Source organism: Aedes aegypti, chromosome 2 (genome assembly GCF_002204515.2).
Source record: "Aedes aegypti strain LVP_AGWG chromosome 2, AaegL5.0 Primary Assembly, whole genome shotgun sequence".
Lineage (NCBI taxonomy): Eukaryota > Metazoa > Arthropoda > Insecta > Diptera > Culicidae > Aedes > Aedes aegypti.
The window spans coordinates 26,936,224-26,963,468 of NC_035108.1; the positions used below are offsets into that span (position 1 = coordinate 26,936,224).

The 27,245-nt window shown below is 35.8% G+C and overlaps 2 protein-coding genes across 3 annotated transcripts in view; one reads left to right on the forward strand and one right to left on the reverse strand.

Annotated features, from left to right (window-relative positions):
• The window catches only part of LOC5577804 (serine-rich adhesin for platelets), a 572,874-nt gene that overhangs the window by 305,057 nt on the left and 240,572 nt on the right, over positions 1–27,245 (reverse strand). The gene's annotated exons all lie outside the window — the stretch shown is intronic.
• Positions 10,845–27,245, forward strand: part of LOC5575041 — a 52,376-nt gene continuing 35,975 nt past the window's right edge. Inside the window, exon 1 of the mRNA XM_001661721.2 lies at positions 10,845–11,033. The gene's annotated coding sequence lies outside the window, so the exon portion shown is untranslated. The remainder of the gene's footprint in view (positions 11,034–27,245) is intronic.

The following is a 27,245-nucleotide window of genomic DNA, read 5'->3' on the forward strand; positions in this document are numbered from 1 at the left end:
GTTAAACAGCTTGAGTATTTTTTAGATTATTACTCATGTTATTCCCAAAAGTGAAATGTAAAGATAAATATGCTAAATGAGTTCAACTATCTAAAAAACATTGAAATTTTACAAGGCCCTAAAATTATTTTCATAACAACTCTTGCCAAAAAAAAATAATTTACTTTACACGCGATTCATAAAAAAAAATGTCACGGTAAATATTGCAATATAGTTGAAAAGTTTCTATAATGCATTCTCCTGAGGGTCGTCTCCCACAGTTTGGGAAATTGTTTAAATTGATGCAATGCAGTGTTGCCAGATTGTTAGCCCAAAATTATCATGTTTAATCACAAAAACTTTCAAAATTTTTATAACTTTTGATTTTTTTTATTAAGGGAAAAGTTTAAAAAACCATGCTTGGACCGATTAATTTCTAAAACATGTATCCAACACATAAATAAATTTAAACGCAATATTTATGTGTTGGATACATGATACATGGATACAAAATAAAAAATTTCAATATACTTAGCAAGTTTTCGATGTCTTTACTTACTAACCCTCTACCTCTAGCTTCATTGTTTACCGTAAAAGATATATGAAAATCGTTATAACTTTTTTTTCTATATATTTGCACCATTTTTCCTCAAGTTCTTCAAAAACTCTTTCACTTTAAGAATCCATGTCGATATTAATCATTGGTGATCAGGGATTGAAGATATTCCAATGTTCCTTGGGGGATCGGCTTCTTCGGCGGCCATTTTGTTGTACGTCAATTTATCAAAAAAAAATATATATATATATAATGCCAGATAATACGGAACTATTCTAAAAAAAATCTTACAGATGGGTTCAATTTTCGTGAAGAAATCTGAAAATTGCTATATGAGGTTTTTTTTTTAAGGTTTGAAGATCTTTCAGAATCAATTGTGATTTTGGGAAAAAAAAGCTGCTTCCTCTCCGAGATTTATGATTTTCAAGGGTTTTTGACTACTGTCGATTTGATGGTTATACAGTTAATTTGTCTGTCAAAACCCTAATAAACCACACCTTCTCCCGAGCAGACGGGTGCGGACTTACTCCCACCTAGCCTGTTCGCGAGTAGGTCATGTTTGTTATGCATTGATATACAGTCGACTCTTCATAACTCGATATTCAAGGGTTATAGAATATACCAACGCAAAAAACCTCAAAATCGAAGAAACAAATTTCTGCATTTCCAATACATATATGATTACTACTGTAAGAAAGCAATAATATTTTGTTGATACAATTTACAATCAATTATTTGAAAACATTTTTCGAAATGTTCGAAAAATCCCATTTTTTACCTTCAATATTTTTTTATTTTAATGTTTTTAAACATATATTACAACTTGCAAGAATTTATTTACTTACAATCAAGAAAAAGTCCAAGTTTCCCATATAATAAGGATTTTAAAATGGGTATCGAGTTATGGGGTAAATTTTCCTCTCACGTGACATCGACTAAAGGAGATTTATTTATTCACAGTCTTGAATCTAGTACGATTCTCCAGACTGTCTCTTAATCTAAAATTCTAATTCTATTATTAAACACAGATTTGCTTTAAAGTCAAACAAGTCCCTCACACTATTGAATAATCGAGACTATTGAATAATCGAGATATCGAGTTATAGAAATATCGACATATGGAGAGCACAATGTATGGAAATTTGAAGGGACTGAAAAATCCATCGAGTTATAGAGAATATCGACGTTTTTTAAGTAATGACGAAAAAAAGGTATATGTATATAAACATTATTTAAAACAGAACAAGGGTAAATGCCGCCACTTGTGGTGGTGAACCATCCATAGTTTGTTTTAAAAATACAAAAACGTAACATTGCCTTGATATAAATGTGTAATCATAAGCATGAAACGAGCTCACCAGTTGGTCCTCGACTGAACACGAACATCTTTCGCACTCGCACAACCTGACACGATTGCCCTTCACTTCATCACTCGCTTCACGGGAACTTGGAACTGAATAAATGGACCACACACTACCCCACTGCCCCAAAAATCACGCGCAAACGGAGAAAATAGGGAACCGCTCGAACGACACAAAACAAAATAACACTTTCGCTTAGGTTTCCCCGAAGCACTCAATAATTGTGGTAAAATATGTTTATACTCACATGGCTCCATCCTATTACCCCGAACGCCACTACCCCGGATGGGTCACTACCCCGAAAGCCATTACCCCGAATGGGTCATTACCCCGAACGCCACTACCCCGAATGAGCCATTACCCCGAATAGTATGAGATACAGTACAGTATCTTGTTTTGCGTGCAAAAATGCGTCTCTAATGAAGGCTGGTAATTAATGGCACGTAAAATTCGTCGGTAAAATGTTCATCATATATTTTCCCTTCTTTTATATGCCAGCTATTCTTTTGAAATATCTTGATGGTAACTATATTCTTCTCATTCTTTCTGAGACAGTGCCTGTTTATCAGCTCAGTGGGCACCTTCGCAATTCAAGGGTTCATTCACAAATTTCATTTTAACCAAAAGTTGTCATTTTTAACACCCACCCACCCCCTCGTACTTTTTTTTGTATGGAAATTCTACATATTGTGAATGGGCTGAAACATTTTGAGGACCCACATACTTTTTTGCCCCCTTCAGCGTTACGAAATTTGTGAATGGGCTTCAATAAAATAAGCCTTTTATTGACTGAAAGGAATTCGAATCCATAACTCTCAATATGGTGTTGCTTAACAAATGCGTAATCACCGGTATTTAGACTTGTTGGTGGTGTTCATATTTCAATTTTGTTTTTGAACAAATATTTTTCTTTCTTATGAATATAGGTTGTGTCATAGCATCACGTTGTTACAGTGATCATTCACGTCATAGCTGCAAACATTTCTCCAGAAATTTGCCCTTCTTTTTTAAATAGGCTGTTTTTTCACGATTTTGTTGGATAAGATAGTCACTAATATTTCCATATAGAACGGCTTTGTATAAAGGAATATATCTTGAAGGCATTCACTTAAGTGATTCCTGCTATAATTCTAATCGAAAATTTTCCCTTTCTTTGATCTTCTTGTATTAAAGCAGACAGGTCTCTTATGGATTTACTCACGACTTTTCTGCCATCATCATTTCTTCATTATCTTGAATCAAAAAAAAAAAATTGTGGTTATCTCACAGAGATTCAAATTAATGATCCCACAAATCAACAGTTCTTACTGTAGCGTCCATCAGAGACCGCTGATTTTTCTAACATGTACAAGTGTACAAGTGCGATAGCGGAACGGTCGTCTATTAGGTTGGTTTTTAGGCGGGTTCCATAGAACAACACTTGCAGCGACTATCTCAGGGTGAACCATTACCATCGTTTACGAAATAAAATCTTTAAGAAGATCTTAATCTTAATGCCTGATACCTATAAAAATGAGTAGAGGAAGTGGCTACCGACGTCCAATAAGAGACTTTACTACATCCTAATTTTGTGCATATTATAGCTATCCTTCTCATAATAAATTCACCCTTCTTTTCAAGATAGGCTGTTCTTCAGAGCATTGCAATGTGGCTGTGTGAATCTGCCCAAAATTAGAGGACAAAACTTAGTGTGTAAAAATTATTTGCTGAACAACTAGCTGCTTTTTTATCTTCTAATATTTGAAAAATACATTTTTGACCCAAACTCGTGAAATACTTAAAAGGAATCGTACAATTATCTCCCCACTCTCTAACTAGAATGATTCTATGACACTACCCCGAACGCCACTACCCCGAATTCCACTACCCCGAACGCCACTACCCCGAAAGCCATTACCCCGAATGGGTCATTACCCCGAACGCCACTACCCCGAATGGGTCACTACCCCGAACGCCATTACCCCGAATGGATAACATTTTGAGACATATTCTAGTTAGAGAGTGGGGAGATAATTGTACGATTTCCTTTTGAGTATTTCACGAGTTTGGCTTAACAATGTATTTTTCAAATATTAGAAGATAAAAAAGCAGCTAGTTGTTCAGCAAATAATTTTTACACACTAAGTTTTGTCCTCTAATTTTGGGAAGATTCACACAGACACATTGCAATGCTCTGAAGAACAGCCTATTTCGAAAAGAAGGCTGAATTTATTATGAGAAGGATAGCTATAATATGTACAAAATTAGGATGTAGTAAAGTATCTTATTGAACGTCGGTAGCCACTTCCTCTACTGATTTTATAGGTGTCGGGCATTAAGATTAAGATTAAGATTTTGTTTCGTAAACGATGGTAATGGAAGTTCACCCTGAGATAGTCGCTGCAAGTGTTGTTCTATGGAACCCGCCTAAAAACCAACCTAATAGACGACCGTTCCGTTCTCGCACTTGTACATGTTAAAAAAAATCGGCGGCCTCTGATTGACGCTACAGTAAGAACTTTTGTTGATTTGTGGGATCATTAATTTGAATTTCTGTGAATATTTTTTTGATTCAAGATAATGAAGAAATGATGATGGTAGAGAAGTGGTGAGTAAATCCATAAGATACCTGTCTGTTTAATACAAGAAGATAAAAAAGGGAACATTTCCGATTAGAACTATAGCATGAATCAGTTTAGTGAATGCCTTCAAGATATATTCCTTTATAAAAAGCTGTTCTATATGGAAATATTAGTGACTAGCTTATCCAACAAAAACGTGAAAGATCAGCCTATTTAAAAAAGAAGGGCAAATTTCTTATGAAATGTTTGCAGCTATGACGTAAATGATCACTGTAACAACGTGATGCTATGACACAACCTATATTCATAAGAAAGAAAAATATTTGTTCAAAAACAAAATTGAAATATGAACACCACCAACAAGTCCAAATACCGGTGATTACGCATCTGTTAAGCAACACCATATTGAGGGTTATGGATTCGAATTCCTTTCAGTCAATAAAAGGCTTATTTTATTAAAGCCCATTCACAAATTTCGTAACGCTGAAGGGAGCAAAAAAGTTTGTGGGTCCTCAAAATGTTTCAGCCCATTCACAATATGTAGAATTTCCATACAAAAAAAGTACGAGGGGGTGGGTGGGTGTTAAAAATGACAACTTTTGGTTAAAATGAAATTTGTGAATGAACCCTTGAATTGCGAAGGTGCCCACTGAGCTGATAAACAGGCACTGTCTCAGAAAGAATGAGAAGAATATAGTTGCCATCAAGATATTTCGAAAGAATAAATATATGATGAACATTTTACCGACGAATTTTACGTGCCATTAATTACCAGCCTTCATTAGAGACGCATTTTTGCACGCAAAACAAGATACTGTACTGTATCTCATACTATTCGGGGTAATGGTCCATTCGGGGTAGTGGCGTTCGGGGTAATGACCCATTCGGGGTAATGGCTTTCGGGGTAGTGACCCATTCGGGGTAGTGGCGTTCGGGGTAGTGGCGTTCGGGGTAATGGCGTTCGGGGTGATGGGATGGAGCCAACTAGAATATGTCTCAAAATGTTATCCATTCGGGGTAATGGCGTCCGGGGTAGTGACCCATTCGGGGTAGTGGCGTTCGGGGTAATGACCCATTCGGGGTAATGGCTTTCGGGGTAATGGCGTTCGGGGTAGTGGCATTCGGGGTAGTGGCGTTCGGGGTAGTGTCATAGAATCACTCACATATTAGCATTTCTGCCTCTTAACCATAATCAAGTATCTGATTTTATCCACTTTATTTATATATTCCTTTAGAAGAAAAATTATTAGTGGTCATATCATTATTGAATGCAGTATATTTTTGTTCAAAACTTTTGTTTGTATAATATTCTCAAAGTAATAAATCCAATAGAATTCGTTATTGTATTCAAACCTTTTATAAGAAAACACTCAAAAATCAATGAATTAAGAATTGATTAAGAGATAATTTACAGATTATAAGAAGAAAAAAATATACAGCTGCACCGCACAAAATAAATTGTTAGAAAACAACTATAAACAAAAAATAAACGGAAAGTAATGGCAATTTTGATTGGATAATGCCAATTCTGGATGGCTTCCTCAGCTTTTAAGCCTATCAACCTTGTTCATACGAAAGATGACTGGTTACGCTTGTAGATATGAAGATCCGTACTAAAAACTTTTTCTAAATCTTGTTGATTTTGAAACTTGACAGAATATACTTCTATCAGCCTAAATGCGTAAATGTTCTCCATAATCCTTCGAGAGATCAAAATCAACCGAAATATTATTGATGGCTTTTGTAGATCTGAAGACTTGTAAGTAGTTATTGAATCACCATACATTGTCGTTACTCTCAAAATTTGATAGAAACTAACTATCTGAGCCTGTAAGGGTATAATCCACTTTCAAAAAGTAAAACCACACTTTACGCTTGTAGTTTGATGACCAGTTCTCAAAATAGTTCTTTGGTAACCTGGAACAGTCGGGGTGCTCAAAATTTGCAAGATTATAAATCAATAAACCCTAATTGATAGCAATAGTATTCCTAATCCTTCCTTCCGCTTTTAGATATGGAGTTTTTGGTTATCAAGCGGGTGTTGTTCAAAAAATTTACATAATTTATTTTCATGGGCCCTTATAGGTATAAAATTGAAAATTACACTGAACACTATTTTTATCGTAAGGATGGTAAGAGTAGCATGGAAGATTGAATTTTAAACCTACTTTGAATTTTGAACCGCTCTACTGCCGTGAATCGCAAGTCAGTCCTATCTGTAAAAAGTAGGCATTGAGAAAATGGGCTGTGAAGTTTCCAAACTCGTTTTCCATGCGAATATTAAAAAAAAATCCGGAGAATTGGAACGTATTCAGATCACCATGAAACTTCCAAAATTTGTTTTTCACTACGATATCTTTTCGAGAAAAATATAAAGGCAATTTGACTTGCTGTTTTTCATATTTTTTCCGAATAAATAATATTATCTCATTAGTGCAGCTGTAAGAGCATTGGAAGATATGTTGAAAATTAAACTCAACTCAATTTCGACCAAAATGCAGATGGGACTGACGCGATTCACGGCCGTCTAGCATCCCGATATGTGACTTATAATTGTGTCCAGGTGATCCATAAAAGTGTGAGCATTCATGTTACAGTTCCATTTACGTACAATTTTATGTAATGTGAATAAAATTGTACGTAAATAGTGCTTTTGTTTTCATTAACTGTTTTCATAATTTAGGATCCTGCTTAATGATTTCATGACCGAAAAGTGGCATCATATTGAAAATGCTTATGTTTTCATGAATTTTACTCATATTTCCAGTATACATACTTCATGATTTGATGAATTAAATTGACACTTTTCTTTGATAAAAAATTGAAAAAGTTATATTTAGCTGGCGTTACGGGAAAATGATTCATGATTTTATGAATTTTGGTGATGATGTGTTTTCATAACATGAAAATATACCTTTCTCCCGAAATCATAAATCTTTCTCCTGTCGCCTTTTTTCCGTGTATCTTTAGATACAAAATCCAAATCTAAGAGCTGATTCATCTCGATTAAAGCCTGATTCGCTGCTGACAAGTAATTTATCGGCCTATCTTGATGCATGGGAAATTTCTGCAAGGAATCGTTCAAGAATGCGCTTTTTTCTGATCGCAGTACGCAGTTGAAAAGGACTGTCAGATCAAATGGGAGTCGCTGTAGAAAATTTCTGCAAGGAATCGGCGAGACATTTCTTTAGCGATTCCTTTTCAGTAGCAAATCAGGCTTAAAGCGAAGTATGCACTTCAACAGAAAAGTAATCGCCTATCTCGATGCGTGGGAAATTTCTTGCAAGAAATGGTCAAGAAAAGCATTTTTCTTTTATCGCAGTACGCTTTTGAAAAGAAATGTCAATTCAAATGGAGCTCACTGTAGAAAATTTCTTGACCATTTCTCGGGCACAAATTTTTACTTTTCTTGAGCGAAACAGCATACTTAGCTTAAAGCCTGATTCGCTGCTGACAAGTAATTTATCGGCCTATCTTGATGCATGCGAAATTTCTGCAAAGAATCGATCAACAAGGCGCTTTTTTCTGATCGCAGTACGAAGTTGGAAAGAACTGTCAGTTCAAATGGGAGTCGCTGTAGAAAATTTCTGCAAGAGTTTCTGCGAGAAATTTCTTTAGTGATTCCTTTTCTAATTATCTAAGATATACAAGAGATTATCGAGTTAGGAAAATATCGAGTTACAGAAAACAAAATCATTGCAACTACATTTCAAACGAACATCGAATATGTTGAATCGCATTTTGAGACCTACATAACTCGATTTCGTGATACGCCTTGTCGAGCTATTGATAGTTGACTGTCACTTTCCTCAGAATGCATTAATCCTATATCCCTTATCAGTGAAGTGTAGATTTAGTGCTGATAGAGATGAGTAATTGAACCAAAGTGCAGCAATGCTGCAGTTTCTGCATTGTCGTCACGTCAAATAGTTATCAATGTGGAAACGGCGAAAGTGCGGAGACCAAGGACGGATTGGTGGTGATCGGTAGGCATTGCCGGGCAGACGATAATTTAATTCGCCTTGAGTGCATTTCTTTTATGACACGGCAGCCCTCTCGATAACGATCACAGACAGCTTGTATGGACAACCGGTGTATGCGGAGGAGCGCAAGATAATGGATATTCTTCCGTGCAATCAATTGATGAGATGGTGTAGCGTGTGATTCGTTTTGCCTTGTTGAAGTTAATGGGTCACTGCACAAAAATCTTCCTCTCTCTTTTACTCCTCAACTGAGCCAGAAATTGCGTACGAATTTCATAAGAGAATGCTTGTGAATTGATTTCTTGACTTGTTTTCTCTCTTACATAAGATTCTTATGAAACACAAAACGTCCGATATTCACAAGAAACTCTTGTCGTTATCATAAGAGATCTTATGAATATCTTTATTTTCCTAAATTCAAAGAGCGATTCTCTAAATACATAATGGTGCTAAAGAATTCCATAATTGATATCTATGATCCTTCATAAGAGTGTCTTATGATACTATACCCATTTATATTATGAACGCAATGATCTATGGAAGTTCACAAGTTTTTCTTATGAGTCTCATTAGATGCTTCTTATGTCTTTTGATGGTTGATTGGTTTTTGATGGGAAGTCGACTGTTTTTCACAAGTGTTACTAATCATTGCCATACGTGCGCTAATGAATCTCAATCGTGAATATTTTGTTATTAGCATCGCTCCACGCAATTCATAAGATTTTCGTATGAAATTGTTAAGAAAATCGTACTCCATTAGATTGTCTTATGAAAGCCAATAATCAATGCGATTGATAACCAAAAAGAGTTTCTTATGAAATTATATCTGTCTATGTAATGAGTGCTATTTCATAAGTCTGTTGTGGAATGTTATAAGATTCTCAAATGCAGAACAAAATACTTCTTATGTCGTTATTCCATAAGAAAATCTTATGTACCTCATACGTCCCGTTTCCTCAGTGTACATTAAATTTGTAAACAACAAGGCCAGTAAACGTCAAAATCCTACACAAAATCAAAACAGTGCAGAGCCCTATTGCATGACTGAAGCATCAATCTGTCAATTTGATAAAATTATCAGCCTACTAACAAATTCTTTGAGCATTTACTTTGGGGAACAGATCCGCAGAGGATTCAAAATCAAATTTTGAAAATAATTCTGAAGCTCTCTTCTTGGTAGTACTACACAATAATAAATTACATGGAATATCCAATGTTGAAACATTGGAACAAAACATTTATTAATAATTTCAGACAAAAAGAGACATACAGTCGCCTCTCCACATCTCGATATCGAAGGGACCATCGAGATAGGAAGAGATCGAGACAAAGAACACATTTTTGATGAATACTAGATTGAAAAATACTCCGTTGCCAAGAAAGTAATACACAAACAAACGTCATTTTGCGCTCCTAATTTGTTTTGAATCTCAAAACTTTGGTCTAGTGACCTTCGATATTGGTCATATCGACATACGGAGAGAAAATTGAGAACGAAAAATCGACAGAAATACATCGAGATATGGAGATATCGAGACCAGGATGATATCGAGATATGGGGAGTGAAAATGTATGCAGACTGAAGGCACTTATGAAATCATCGACATAGGGAGAGATATCGAGATGTAGAACATCGAGATGTGGAGAGTCGACTGTAGTAGAATTCAGTATGAATTCAAAACTCGCGTCTGAAAAAACAACAATGAGATCTGAACTCGAATGGAAATTTGTTTATCCCATTGACCTGAATCTCAATATCCTGAAGATTATAATGTATATAAATAAAGCAAATTGCCCCAGCCAATCTCATAAGCGGCAAATCTAACGATAAAAGTAGGTACTCCGCCTACTCAATCGTCTAATCAAAACAGTCCCATCGATACACCCAACGCTTGTTCATCAGCCACTTGTACTTGTCAGCCAGAACAACCAACCGCAGAACCTCCTTATCGGGATTGTCCCATCTCTTCTGATACAATTCCGTCCCGTCTCCATCCAATCGTGTCAGTTGGTTCTTATCAGCTCTCGCTAGGTAACGACAGCCTATTGAATGCACCAATAAGGAAAATTTAAAATGTTCCATAGATAGTTAAAAACTACTCCATAATTAGAACAGTAAGGCACGTTCACAATTTGTGACATGCTCGTCAAGACGATTTTTTTGTCTTCCTGGCATTACGTCCTCACTAGGGCAGAGCCTGCTTCCCAGCTTAGTGTTTTTTATAAGCACTTCCACTGTTATTAACTGAGATTTTTCTTTGCCGATTGACCATTTTTGCATTTCTTAGTTTTCTATGGAGCATTTTAATTTTCTTACAAACACAAAAACCTTTTGCCCTAGTTAACTCTACTGGAGTGCCGTCGTCGCCGCCTTACTCTTAAGTGCTATTGCCGCATATCGAGCTAGTTTCACCTTCCCCGAAGCGGAATAAACACCGTTCTGCGAATCGTTTCCACCATCGTACGAAGTAGGAAGTTGAAATTTCCCCCGTGGGAAATCTGCGGTCACCGTGCGAAGAGCCCGAAAATCAAAGCGAAGGAAATTACAGGCGGAAATCCTATCGAGACCCGAAGCCTCCCGGAGCGGAACAAGGTGAACCAACGGCGGCTGAGGCGAAGGTCCCGACCGTTAAATCACTCCGCAGGAGTAATTTGGGAAATTCGCCCGAGTGGAAAACGCACATTTTCCTGCGGCGGAAAAGCATCACAGTTGCTCAGCTGGTACTGTTCTACGCATAGTTGTCCCGTGTTCCAAAACGTGTAACCGTGAAAAACGAGATTGAAGATTTCAACACATATGCATGTTCTGTATTGGCAAATTTTGTGATAAATTTGAAATAATTCTTCACAATATTAATTCCAGACTAATATTTGAAAACACTCTTTTTAACAAAACTGATAAACGTTGGAAATCGATGTTGAAGTTCGAGTTTCCGTAGCAATTCATGTAAAGAGCAGTTATAAAAATTCAAATGCTATTTCTTTTTTTTTTGCAAACTAAACCCTATGATGAGAGATCATAGACTAGTTTTTGGTCGTTCGTACTAACCATGAAATTCATCGAAAAGGGCGGTCAAAGTCACTCTAAGGCCCAATGTCACCACGCACGGCGGTAGTTAAAATAAAGTGAACATGTAAGTGCATGAATGAATAAAACTAAGTTTAAGTGGTAAATTATATTCAGGCTTGGCTAACCATACGTCCCGTATTTAACGGGACAGCATCGTTTTCGCGACCTAGGCGGACTGTCCCGTCGTTTTATTGAAAATGCTCAATTTGACCGTAATTTTGACGAAACAAATGAAATTGCACGATTCCAAAATATTTTTGAGAGATACACAACAAATGAGACAAATGTAGAAAACACAGAGGTAATACTATTTTTTTTAGGAATATGACATGAGCATGAGCATTTATGACCGTACATTTCGTAGTTACTACTCCGTGGTTGACAAGAATCATCGAAATTGTACAGGGAACCAACAGATGTAGCTTGGGAGTAGCATGCCATCTTCAATGTTCATTTTCGAGGTCTCTGAAACTAGTAATGTCAATAACGGCGCCGGCCACGTCCTTACGGTCATCGGGGAAGGGAAGGAATGTTAGTGTGATATCCATTGTTACTAAAGACCGAGTATACCTCTGCATCTTAATGGCTGTCACGGGAAGGAGTCCTGATCATTGAGCTTCAAAGCTACATGATCAAGATTCACTTTGGTTAGTGATACGATTCATGTAACCTCTGTTTAAAAAGTTATCTGTCAATGCGTCGACATCTTAAACATCGAACTATTCAAAGGTTTGAACCTCGAAATTTTATAAAACATAAATAAGCTCTTATGTCAGTACTTAAAGTGACGAAAAATTCATAGTTTGTTCAACAAATTCATAAAAATACATGTTATGATACAAATGTGTTATTACAAGCATGAAACGAGCTCACCAGTTGGTAATCCATCCTCGACTGAACAGCTACAATCGCAGTGTCGCGCGAATGAAGTGCTAACAGAAAAAAAAATCACTTCGAGCGGGCGAAAAATGAATCGGAGAGCTTGGGCCTTCGCAAACCACTCACTATTTTTTTAGGAAGATGTCAGTAGAAAAACTAAAAATATGTATGACCATTTTTAGCAAAAATTTCACGATCGGTTAATTTAGGAAACCTAAAATTTAGCGGTTCTTTAGTTTTGAACCGATTTTCCATTAAAAATCTCTATTAAATTTATTCTGTTGATGAAATTTTCCCTATTGATTTTATGTTGGATGTATTGAGCTTTGATATTGGCATATCACGAATTTAGTATGAAGGAAAACCATCAAATCGGAAAAAGCGAAAAAACCCAGGAATTACAAATGCCGGAGAGAAATACGGGAAATACCCGGATATTTGGAGAACACACCGGGAAAATATGCATTTTAAACATAAGGATACCGATTTATTTCAATCAAGATCTTCATTGAATGAATAAAGGGCGAGGTTCTTTGGGTACTCTTGAATAGATCTTTGATGGATTACTTGGAAGATTTTTTGATTTATGTTAAAAAGTTTGACCAGTTTCATAGCTCTCATTAGATCCAAGAAGAGTTTCGCCAGATTAATAATTTACTCATATACCAGCTGTAGGCCATGTATATCGCATAATTTCGAAGCCATTCTCAGAAGGCAAAATGGTTGGCTATTGAACTTTGTCACTTTGTGGAAAATTATTGTTTCAAATGTGTTCAAATAATTTTTAAATCTCCCAGAACTTTTCTGGAATTCTGGTTTTTTTTTTCATATTTAAAAAATCCTTTATATCTTTTTGTCCACAATTTTCAAACTGTTTGAAATAATTCACAAATGTTAGATTAAGTCTTCCAAAAATGACCAGTTTGTATGAAAAAAAAAATCAAACTGCAGGAACATTTTGTCATCCTTTTTTTAAATTTTAGTCATCCGGAAAAAATCCGGGAATTGAAAACCTGGTTTCGAATTGACATCCTTCATTAATCAGGGTAGGGAGCCAGATCCTATTCTTGGCACTTTTGATTCACCACGGCAGTTTGGTGTTTTGAAAGCTTCAAAGCTCATATTTAGCCGAGAAAAACCAATGTGAAGCTTGGAAGTGCCCAAGTGGTTCTTCTTCGTTCGTTTCTCGGCTTTATCACATGCCTTGCTTTGCGCGCCTAGCCACCCATTCAAGCACAGTTTCATACAGGCAGATGAAGGATAGAGAGAAAAAGTGCCGTTCAACAAAGCTTTTTTCTGCTCTTTTTTTCGGGTTCGGGTAGGTGAAATAGGCGGACTATATTGTAAGTTTCTGAAGAAGAATATACGAAGAATGAGAGAGCCAACAGGGAGTGAACCTCTCTTTTTTCTGTTTACACGCTTCAGAACGCTCTTTCTTTACATTCCTCCTTTCTATTCAAATATTTACAAAATATGTAGTTTTGTTTATGGCAGCAATGTTCTACTCAATCATATACATGTTAATGATCAAAATACACAACTTTGGGAAAATAAATAGGATTCTAAAATTTAAAAGGAAACTAAACTGTGGTTTTTTTTAGGTAAATTTTTTTTTCTGATTTGTTGTTAGTAGGGAAACAAATTGTTGCAAATAAACCTCGATGGGTTCAAACGTTGCATTTTCTATAGGTATCACCTGTATCCATGAATGTAAAAACGAGGAACTTGAATATCAGAAACCATTATTTTAGGCTCAAAAAATATCTATCTGCTTAAATAGGCACTTAATCCAATAATTTGAAGAAAATGAATCTAGCATTGTTGTTTAATATTTTGAGAAGTGAGATAGGTCAATTGAGTATGAATAAATTGTTCTCTTAACATGGAAAACAAATTCCTTTTCCAAAGTTGGCAAGTTTTAGGTTTTGTGCAAGGTACAGTTTTTCTTAATATGATGTAAATAGTTAATATACGATTTTATTCCAAAGACGATGGGGTTTTTAATGGTATAAAATACCAGATACGATTATTTCAGAGGTTGAAACAGTGCCCCATAATATCCAAGCTTCCTCGTTTGAATATTCAAGGATATATATAAAACCTACATAATATGTAACGGATTATGATGCAGTTTGGAAGGTTTTATATTTATTTATTTATTTGACGTCAAGCATTTTGTAGACCATTCTAAATTACATTGTGTTCTTAATATCTATTTAATTATATACTATAAATTTGTTGAGTATACTCGATTCATAATACATTCCTCAGTTACTATTGTTTTGTATATCAAAAAAGTATTTTTTCAGTTTTGTTCGAGACATGTTAACATCAATCATTTCACAATGCTGATTATATATAGTCATCATCTGATTCAACGGACTAAATTTAGCGTAGTTCGTGCGATGATGACCTACTGTGAACAAGTAACGATTGCGCAAGTGACGAGTTGGAGTATAAAAATTCAGTTTTGAAAGTATATCAGCAGAATCAATGCGCTGTGAAACAATATCGTTAACAAAAGAAACCATAGCATAATCACGACGCACTTTCAGTGATTTCATATTGATAAGCATGCATCGTGATTCATATGATGGTAGAGGAAGTACTGACCAGCCTAAATTACGTAGTGCGTATAGTAAAAACTGCTTTTGTATCGATTCTATACGTTCTTCATGTTTTTTTGTGTAAGGTGACCAAACAATACTACAATATTCTAATATTGATCTTACATATGCAACATAAAGTATTTTTAATGTGTAAGGATCACGGAAGTGTTGGCCAAATCGTTTTATGAAATTGAGCATATTTCCTGCTCTATGAATTATTGCATTATAGTGATCTACAAATGATAGTTTTGAGTCTAAGATAACTCCTAAGTCTCTTATTTTATCACATTTTTTTACATGTTCGTTTCCTAAAACAATAGACATATTTGGTGTGGTTCGTTTTCTGCTATAACTTATGAGGTTACATTTTTTTATATTCAATTCCAATAAACTTTTGCAGCACCACGTGTAGAAAATCTGTATCTCATTCTTAAAAACATTATGATCATCATCATTCTTTATTTCTAAAAATAGCTTCATGTCGTCAGCATATATAAGGACCCTCAGTTTGTTTAGAATATAAGAAACGTCATTAACATATAAAATAAAAAGAAGAGGGCCTAAGTGTGAGCCTTGAGGTACTCCAGATGTAACATGTATTGGATTTGATCTTTTCCCATTGAATTTTACTATTTGCTGACGGTCGTTTAAATAGGACTTGATCCACTTTAGGAGACTCATTTCGATTCCCATTTTTTCAAGCTTGAAAGTCAACATTGGAATGTCAAGTTTATCAAATGCTTTACTAAAGTCAGTGTAAAGAGCTTCTACGAAGTAACCTTTATCCATTGCACTCAGTGAGTAACTTACAAATTCCAGAAGGTTCGTAGTGGTCGAACGACCTTTGAAAAAGCCGTGTTGAGCGTTTGTTATACGATTTTTTATTTGGGCAAACATATTTTTGTTTACAATTGACTCGAAAAGTTTTGGAATACATGACATAATAGCAATACCGCGATAATTTCGAATGTCCGATTTCTTACCTGATTTATATATAGGTATAAGGAATGATTTTTTCCATACCTTTGGAAATTGACCAGTTTGAAGAGACATATTGAATAACCAAAATAATGGAGTTGTGAGTTCAGTTGCTAAGTTTTTAATGAATCCGGGTGGAATTTCATCTGGCCCTGATCCTTTAGTGGCGTCCAAATTTTTAAGACCAAACAAAATGTCTTGAACAATTATAGAATTAACGCCAACATCACTCGGAAAGTCAGCAAAATGTGAAAAGTAAGAATAATCTCGATCGTTTTCCGAAAATGTTGAATAATTTTCTTGAAAAAATTTTGCGAAAAGATTGCAAATATCTTCAGAATTATTTCCTACTTTTTCATCCAAAGTCATTGTTGATGGAAAGTTGCACGATTTGAGTTTAGTTTTAACGTAATTGAAAAAATTCTTTGGACATGACTTTATTTCATTTTCAGTTTTTATGTTGTACTCGGTAAGTGCTGTAGAAATGGCTAAATTGAGTTGGTCGCAAATAACCAAATATTTTTCTAAATCGTCTGGTTTTTTATATCTTCTGTAAACTTTGTGAGCTTTTTGTTTTCGATTTTTCAAATTTATGATTTGCTTGTTGAACCAAATTGGATTTTTTGAGTTGTGATTCCTTCGTCTCTTCTTAACAGGTACTTCCTCCCTAATGGTTTCCCACAATGAATTGTAAAAGATTTCTATTGCACATTCAATATTATTTTGATTTCTCAAAACAGATTGCCAATTTGCGTTATCTAATTTTAATCTAATATTAGTATAATTGGCTCTACTATAATCGAAAATATTCTCATACACATATTCGTGAGGAGTATGATAAATATGCATAAACATAGAATATTCTATTGCCGTGTGAAACGCTTCATTTTTCCATAATGGTGAAATTGACTCACTTACACAGAAATCTTCATGCATATTTGTCAATAAAAAATCTAGGTAACAGTTTTGTTTATTTTTTACGTGATTTATTTGATTAAGGCCTAAGGATGCAGTTTTGTCAAAAATAAATTGCAAAGTTTCATTATCGCCAACAACAGGGAGTAGAATACTCTCGTTTTCAAAATCAGGAATGAAATCTGCATTACGTTGATTGAAATCGCCATAAATATGCACCTTGTTTTCGGGAGGAAGTTGAGTTATGATTTCTTCTGCTATCAGGAAAAAACTCTCGTATGTTGACTTACAAGCCTGATCTGGGGGAAAGTAAACTGATACAAAAATATGAGTTTCATTACCAATATTTGATTTAACCCACACATGCTCAAATTCTTTAAATTTAGGTGAATCAATGATTTCAGAACTGAAATTTGATGATATTGCAACGACGACTCCTCCGCCCGATCTTCTTTGTGTCAAAAGTAAGTCACGATCATTGCGAAATACGTTGTAATTGCTACCAAAAATTTCTTCACTTTTCACATCATCATTCCAACTTGTTTCTGTACCCAATATGATTGAGTACGATGAACTTAATATATTTTTATGAATTTCATTAATTTTAAAAGCACTTTTCATGCGATTAAAGTTCTGACAATAGATTAAAATTTCAGTTGGCTGTGTTTCAGAAGAAATTATTGGTAGTTCGTTATTTAAGTCTGTTAAACCATATGGTGAATTGTCATTATTATTTGTTACCAAATGCTGATTAGCTTCACCGGGTTGAATTGAATTATTTTCTGCCTCTGAGGGGTCCGTCAATTCCGTAGAAAACACGAATGCCGGCATGCACCGCATGCTTCACAAGATCCACCAGTTGAAGATCCTTCCGTCGTCCAGTTCGGGGGTGGTACTGCAACGGACTGCCGGGGCGCCTCCCTCGCCGGATATGGGTTTAAAATTTCTCCTCTTTTAAACTGCATGGTTGGTCGATAATTTGTTGGCGGTCTAGAGAAATGATGTTTCGCTGCCGCAAGAAGCTCTCTGTCAGGAGGAAGTTGATGACTCCTTTCGTGGTTATTGTTGAAGGCGAAATTTCCGTGATTGTTATTCTGTTGTTTGCTTACTTTGTGATGAATTTTGGATGGGACATTATTACGGCAATGGTGATTAATGTTCACGTTGTTGTTGTTAATGTTGTTCTTATTACAATTTTTGTTAGCGTTCCTGATTCTCTGCTTTCTACGCTTTTTTGCTTTATCGGCCATATTTTGCTGCCTTTTGTGAAAGCTTTGGCGCATGTCATATTGCGTCCAATCGGCTTTCCAAACTTTTCTGTTTCCAATTAGTCGCCATCCTGATACCTCAGCAATTTTATTATTCAATTCGGCTTCCAAACTTGGATATTCTATTGATGGTGGAGCCGACGTATTTTTGTTTGTCAATATATTTGCGGACAAAGACTTTAATTCATCGAGGATGTCCAGCCCCAACATTGGATTTGAATTCATCGCGCAACTTGCCGCTGTGTCAATTTATAATTGACTTAAATGGCTAATTTCATCATTTATGTTGCGCAGGTCAGTAGATATATCGGATGTCACCGTTTTTAGCGTGGAGTACATATTTTCAGTAGTTGCCGTTATTGCGGTATCAAGAAGACCGGTAATATGATTCTTGATGGCAACGACACTCCCAGCCAAGCTGCTGTTTTTATTTATTGCTGCCAGCTCATTTCTTACGCTAGTAAGCAAAATCTCCATACCTTCGATAGCTTCGTGGACAACATTGGGTTTTTCTTGATGAAGCGAGAGTCTGTGCATCACTTCCGTATTGGCATTCAGCTGTTTTTCGAGAACTTTTTGTTGCTCCAATAGTCCGTTAAAATCTAATTTCGCCTGAATTAGCTCTTGACAGGATTCACAGCATGGTAGTACGTAAGAGTTAACGTCCACTACCTTCCTGTCTCTCCTCCGCAGTGAACCCCTCTGCACGGTAACACCAATGCAGTTTGCATGGAACTTCCGCGGGCAGCCTACACATGACCACAAGACCGAGTCGACAGAAGTGTCGCAAGCACAAATTTCGCAACTCATTACGCGTGACAAAAAAAAACTGATTCGATTATAAATAATATCGCGCACGGCACCTGTAGCTACTAAAAGCTGATGTAATAAAAATTTAATCACAAATGAAAACGCGCACAGGTGGGCTGGAGCAATTAACAAACGCGTCCGAACTGGTTGACGACTTAAGGTGAAACATCTCGGAATCCGAAGATGGCCGGCACAATGGCCGACTTGTGCCCCTACTCACGTTTTCAAAGGCACAAAACTGGAGAAATAGTTGGCAAACGATTCTGATCTTCTTATTTTAAGCTTTCTGCTAGTGCACAAAGCCAAAATAAAAAGTGCACTGTTGTTGGATGCTTTTTTCGCGAGATTTGTGCCTTAGAAGTTTTAGTGCAATCTTAGAAATTGATTCCAAACTGTTTCACCTTAAAAACGACTTGCATCTATTTGCCTCCTTTATAACAACAAAACCATGAAAAATTGCCTTTTTTACCAAAAACAAACTACACAAATCTTGTTTGTATTTTAGAACCATTAAGAACCCTATTCATTTCCAAAAATATGTAAATTTTAATTATTTAGGGTAAATGATGGCTTCGGCACCCTGTGGGTATTTTCGGCAGCACTAACTTATCTTCCTTGTTAAAATGTATCTACGGAACAAGAGTTACCTTCAATGTACTCAATATATTCCTTGAACTATAATCTTCCATGTAAACCTCATCTTTCACAAAAATATGATATAACATGGGTTTTATCATTGAATGAAATAAATGCTTACGAAATTATCGTCATTCGTGAGCTGCCGAATAAAACAACACAAGAACAGCTTAAGAAAAACTCACCACTTTGAAAGGTCCAATTCTCCGCTCCAATACCAATTTGTCACAAAAGCTACGCACCGATCACTCATGCACTATTAAACTTTTGATTAGTCTATAATACACTCGAAAATACTGAAGTTTTATGTTCTGAATAACAAATTAAAATTAATGCACTTTGCTTTTCTCGGCAATCACTTGTTATTACGGGAATAGGTTGCCAGAAAACCATATTCAATCGCGGTGTATTTTTTATTCACAATTTAAATTCATTGAAAAAAATGAACACAACTAATTAACGCATTGGAATTATGCAAAAAAGCATGTATTGGTAATAATTGAGCCTTTCAATACTTTCCGTATCTGAAGATTGTAGCGCATAAACTTCAATATACTGAGAAACATAGAAAACATACGTCTTTCAATAGGTAAACCATTTTGGCAACACTCCTGTTGTTCTACAGGAAATCAGAGGATGGTGATTTTGTGTCAAGTCTTAAGTGCATTGATTTGCAAAGGGCCTATTCTGATTTTCTCATACACTGAGAATAACATGAACGTAAAAAACATGTAAAAATAGCCCGTATAATTTTCAATTTTGCGTTACCTTTTAGCGATTTTTTGCGCATAGACACTAGGGTGCGGCTTATTTTCCAAAAGTTCTCAAAACTAAAAATTCGTGTGCTCTTACGAATTTAAATCATATTAAAAAAAAAAACCGCAAAGTTTGAGCCAAAAATATTAAGATTTTTATATATATTTATTCACCGTCTTTGACTACAGGTCACACAGACTGAAAACTTAATATTATGTACTTTACTGAAATTCTATCTCTTATCCTATTATCAATTTAGGGGTGGCACATGCGTCTTGAAGGTGAATTTTCAAGTTATAAAAAAATGGCCTTCAGTGAACTCACCATAACTTCGGTTATTTCTCGCCAATTTCGAAACTTTTAGCATCATTATCTTCAAAATAAAATTTATGAAAACTTTGTAGAACATCAAATTTGTCTTAAATCGAAACAAATCTTTGTTGAAGTAGTTTTCTCGAAATTTTTCTTCATTTTACTGGAAAATTCATATTTGTTTGACCATAACTTCATAAATACTCAACCTATTTCAAATATTGGTACAGTCGAAGCTTGTTATAACGACATGGCAAGGGAGCGTCGTAATAGAGAAATGTCGTTATAGAGAATAGTGATAACATTAAAATCTTTTTCAAGGGACCGAAAAATGTCGCTATAGAGAACTTTTGTCGCTATTAACCTATGTGTACCCAACGTCTGTTTTTGTGGGTTTTCAAATCTTCAATCAGCTGTCAAAAAATCATTATCCAACCAATTTTTTTGAAACCAATGGCATGCGATCCAGATTTGTCTAAATTTGCAAGGGCCGCAAAACGGAACCGGTTCACCTAATGGTTCCGGAGTTATTCCGGATTCCGTTGGGGTCAGAACCTGTCGAAATATGAATTTTCAAACAATTTAACTTCTTTACTCGTGCTATTCGATATTTTTATACATAAAACACTATCAATATATACAACCATATACAATTAAGTGTTAATGACCTCTTTGGACAGGACAATCCGTTTACTTGTGCCAGATATGTTCCGGAAGTCCTGGGGGAGGTGGTCATTCCCACAATGTTATCAGAACCATTCGTGCGACACCTCAATCTTCATGATTTGTCAAATAAAGAGTGGCAATGGTCATTAGGAAGTTCAACGACCATTCGGGATTGACCTGGTCACACCGGACATGTTCCGAACACCCTGGCGGAAGTGGCCAATTCCACAATGCTGTATAAACCGTTCTTGCGACATATCAAACTTCATGATTTGTGGAAACAAGAACGAAAATATATGTTCTGGATATCCATGACCTTTCTGGACCGGGGTACACCGGACATATTCCGGATACCTCGAGGAAAATGGCCATTTTCTAAGATTTTTCCAAAAAAAAATTGTAAAACACCTCAAAAATCACAATTCATCAAATAATGAGTGGAAATGGTCCTTTGATAGTTCAACGACCATTCAGGATTGACCTGGCCGCACCAGATATGTTCCGTACGGCCTGGCGGAAGTGGCCAATTCCACAATACTGTTTATGCGACATATCAAATTTCATTTTTTTTGCGACATTTTACATCGGTTTCAGGACCAATCAGGACTGGTTCCTTTGTATACAATCTGGTTGCTTCAAGAGAAGTGGTCATTAGCTCAGTTTGTCCAAAACTATTCATGTGTACCTCAGAGATTATTCTTCGTTTAGATGAAATTGTAAACGTTTCAGATGGTTTGTGGCCATATCGAACAAAATTCGGATAACCCGAGTAGCGCACAATGCTTCATTGAAACATGGATAGAATGATCGCTTGTAGTAGTCACCCATGAAACCAAAATGTACGTATAACGAAATCATCTGGAGGCTTTGTGTGTGCAACATTTCACTTATAAGATGTCGCGAAAAGGCCTTCTACGTACAAAAGTGCATTTATTATGTGATGAATGATAGCATACAGTGCGAGTTTATAAATTTTCTACCGAACTAACCTGTGGTCTTATGCGACTTAACTTATGATAACAAATGTTGATTTGACAGCTGCTACGGATTGATTCGATTTTCTTTGTACGAGTGTACGGGACGAAACAAAATGTACACACGAACTTAAAAAAAATGCGAGGAAACTCATCAATCTGACGATTTTATCCACCGTGTTTTGCGAGTTTGATGTGATTTTTATGAATAAACGAGTTATTACGTGAACTTTTTTGCGACTTCTGGTTCTCTGGGCAAACTTTGTTCTCTTTCTCTCCTATGGGAAACTAAAAAACAAGAAACAGCTCCTGTCGAATGAATTTTCTAGAAGAATGAAAGAGAAAGAATATCACTGTGAAGTGACCTATTGCTCATTTTTCGGTGAAATTATCTCTCTTTTGCTCTTTAACAAAACTTGAAAACAACGATGCCAGAACCTGTCAAAGTTGACAGGTACTGCCACCGTTGTTTTTAGATTTCTCAAAGCAGAGAAAGAGAGCGATTTTCTGGTGACATCACCGTGCAATGGGCAATTGAATGAAGAATCTTCTTCATTTCTGTTTCGATTTTTATAAAACATCCGAATATGGATATTTTGTTTTCAATATTTTTATATCGATATTTTCTACTCAATATACGGGTGATATTGATATTTTCGATCGAAATATCGCACACGATTTTATTGCGAGGAAACTTAAAAACAAACTTCGCACTTTACTTATATCATATGATATTTCGATATATCAATAATTCAAATTAATATATCGGTGATGTCTATACTTTGATTCAATAATCGTATCGAATCGGGAACATCCCTATGTTGATCTCTTCATTGACTGTATGCGGAGCCACAAATCAACCCAACTTTAAGATGAAAATGAATCGAAGCCAAAGCTCGAATTGTCAAGAGCACAAATCTGGATAACAAAACATCAATTTAAGCTGAAAACTTAATGGATTGGTCACAAGCTGGTGGTGACCAATCGATTAAGTTAACAACATAAACGAGTGTTCGGTTCTCCAGATTTGTGCTCTTGAAAATTTGAGGTTTGACTTCGATTCATCTTCACCTCAACTTCTTCTATCGCAATTCGGCTCTTCCGTGGGATAACCCAAATTTGGGTTAACTAACATAGCTATCATTAGGTAGTTTTCATTTGACACCAGCGAAAATAACAACTCTGTGCAAAAAAAAAAAAAATCTACCCAGCGTTAGCTTTCGAAGTCTCCGTAGTGGGTTAAACAATTTGCAGACATAATGCCTATTTTCTTTTCACGACTGCGAATCCTAATTATTGTCCCAATTATAAGAGAAGAAAACGTAAATTCTTTTATTGGCTGGCAAAATAGTTGGCTATTGAACTTGCGAAGCTTCGATTAGATACGTTGGAATTATCTATAACCGTTCAAGATAAAATCATACCACCATTGTCAAAATAATAATATTTTTAAAATTATCTGATAACAAACAAGAAATTCACGTTATAATTGCAAATATATCACTTAACACTATCGTTTTCGCCAGCCATGATGAGTGATATGTTGCTTGAACGGTTTGTATAGGTTTATACATTTTGGAATTGGCTATTTTCGCCAGAGCGTTTGAAACTTGTCAGATGTAATTAGTTCAAACCTAAATGATCGTTTAAGTTTTGAATGATCATTTCCACTCATTATTTGATGAATTGTGATTTTTGAGGTGTTTAACAATTTTTTTTTGGAAAAACTTAGAAAATGGCCATTTTCCTCGAGGTATCCGGAATATGTCCGGTGTACCCCGGTCCAGAAAGGTCATGGATATCCAGAACATATATTTTCGTTCTTGTTTCCACAAATCATGAAGTTTGATATGTCGCAAGAACGGTTTATACAGCATTGTGGAATTGGCCACTTCCGCCAGGGTGTTCGGAACATGTCCGGTGTGACCAGGTCAATCCCGAATGGTCGTTGAACTTCCTAATGACCATTGCCACTCTTTATTTGACAAATCATGAAGATTGAGGTGTCGCACGAATGGTTCTGATAACATTGTGGGAATGACCACCTCCCCCAGGACTTCCGGAACATATCTGGCACAAGTAAACGGATTGTCCTGTCCAAAGAGGTCATTAACACTTAATTGTATATGGTTGTATATATTGATAGTGTTTTATGTATAAAAATATCGAATAGCACGAGTAAAGAAGTTAAATTGTTTGAAAATTCGTATTTCGACAGGTTCTGACCCCAACGGAATCCGGAATAACTCCGGAACCATTAGGTGAACCGGTTCCGTTTTGCGGCCCTTGCAAATTTAGACAAATCTGGATCGCATGCCATTGGTTTCAAGAAAATCGGTTGGATAATGACTTTTTGACAGAAGATTGAAGATTTGAAAATCCTCAAAAACAGACGTTGGGTACGCATAGGTTAAAGCGGTCGTTATAACGAGCTTCGACTGTACATGTTTTTGAAGCAAAAAATAGTTGTTTCCATACTGTTCATATGTTTCTAAAAAATGGTTTTGGCTTAGTTTTGTAACAAAAACTACCCAAATACATCATTTAAAAAAAAATCGAATTTCTTTGGATTATTTATGTTTTTTTTCGCCAAAAAATACATTTTTCTTATTAAACTTGTGTTTATGAAGCATTTTGTTTTAATTACGAGTTGAATAGTTCATATATATTTTAAACATGAGCAAAAATTTTATTTTTTCAAAATTATTTAAAAATTGTTGACAAGTCCTTTCCAAAGGTTTATCAAATGAGGAAAACCAGTTTCAGCTTTAGAAATATTGTTTAACTGATAAATATAAAAAAATGACGTTTTTCGTTAAGAAATCATGGTTTTGTGCAGTTTTTGTTGAATAACTTGGTCAAACCATTTTTTTTAGTAAAATGTGTCGAATGAAGAGTATGAAATTAACTAAGTAAGCTTCTAAACCATGCAAAAATATTTGAAATCGGTTGAGTATTTATGAAGTTATGGTCAAACAAAGATATTATTTTAGTAAAATTTAGAGTAAAGTGATTTTCTACAAAGTTTTCATAAATTTAGTTTTTATGATAATGGTGCTGAAAATTTCAAAATTGGTTAGAAATTACCGAAGTTATGGTGACTTCACTGAAGGCCATTTTTTTATAATTTGAAAATTTACCTTCAAGACGCTTGCCCCCCTCTAAATCTTGATATTTTTGGCTCAAACTTTGAGGTTTCTCTTCTAATATGATTCAATTTCATTAGAGTACAAGAATTTTTGGTTTTGAGAGGTTTTGAAAAATAAGCCACCCCTCGGTAGTTTCGTAGCCGTGCACCTTTTAGGCGTATTGTGCTAAGGAGTGTGGGTTCGATGCCCGCTCCAGTCGGACAAAACTTTTCATCAAACGATAAATTCTTCACTGCTCCATTGGTCGCTCCGTATGTCCGTTGTCTAATGTTAGTTATGTTCAGTCTGTGCAGCCTATGACTGAAGACGGTGTAAATTGTGTAAATTGTCTAATAAACAGTAGTGTGAGTAGCGAATAGGGGCATGCATGTAACCCATTCAAACGCAACTCTGAAATTCAAGTAATCCGATAATCGTGTTCCGTGGATTTTTCTTGCAGAGCACAATATTATGAATCAATTAACCATGACGTTACGCTGCAACTTCTAGGCTGGATTCGCACTTGCTGCAAGATCATGACATGGCAATTTTTACAGCCGAAATGCTGCCATAATGAGATTGAATACAAAAAATATTAGATAAAATAAATGAAAACGAAATTAGGCAGCGTCCATTTATGACATAACGTTAAAATGTACAATTTTCAACCATTCCCTCCTCCGCAACGGTCTTTGCATGAAAAAAATATTTTTTTGTGTTTGAGCCGCAACGTTTGAGCCTACTCCCCTACCCCTAGAGCGTTACGTAATTTGTGAAAGGTGCCTTAGTCTGCATACATTTAGTGGCGTTGTGTATTCAATTTGACTCTTTGCTATTCTATTTATAACTGCAATTATGTTCTCAGTGTAGTGTGTATTTTGCTGCATTGGCCCTTTCAACAAGTAGAACATAATGAATGACGTTTATATTCAGGATTTGTCAACAAATACGAAATGTTACCAATACTTAAACTAGTTTTTGTGCAGTTTTGGATTGCCGAAGTGAACATTTTTGTTGCCGACAATAGTAATTGCATTGCCGATAAAAGAACAAGTGCCTCGTGACTTTGGTGAGGAAAAATAGAAGATTAAGAGAATAAAATAGTGTTTTGTGTATAATAATTAACAAATGAAGAGTGCTCAAGTGTAGTTAAGGTGTCTGCTGCTAGTTGTTGTGCTCTATTGTTGCGTAAAATCGCCCTCTTAAAAGTTCAGCTGCTTAGGCTGCCGACAATACGTAAGTTCTCCTACCTCAGTTTTGGAAACTATTGTTTCATCAAAAATCTCAAAATTTGAAAATATTCGAAAAAATCGATGTTTTGAGATTTGTTCATTTATTAAAGTTTTCATTCGAAGACATCATATCGATAAAAACACGTTTTGAAACGCTACTAAAAAGTGCATGATTTTGAGCATTTTTCTTCTTCTTCTTCTTTCTGGCGTTAAGTCCCCACTGGGTCAGAGCCTGCTTCTCAGCTTAGTGTTCTTATGAGCACTTCCACAGTTATTAACTGAGAGCTTACTATGCCAATGACCATTTTTGCATGCGTATATCGTGTGGCAGGTACGAAGATACTCTATGCCCTGAGAAAATTTCCAACCCGAAAAGATCCTCGACCGGTGGGATTCGAACCCACGACCCTCAGCTCGGTCTTGCTGAATAGCTGCGCGTTTACCGCTACGGCTATCTGGGCCCTTTGTTCTTATTTTTTCTAAAGTTGGCATTTAATTAACATTCGTGAATCTCCAGACAACCATAATGTACGTCACCTTTTTCGTTATGCGATGCTTATATATGCAAAGCT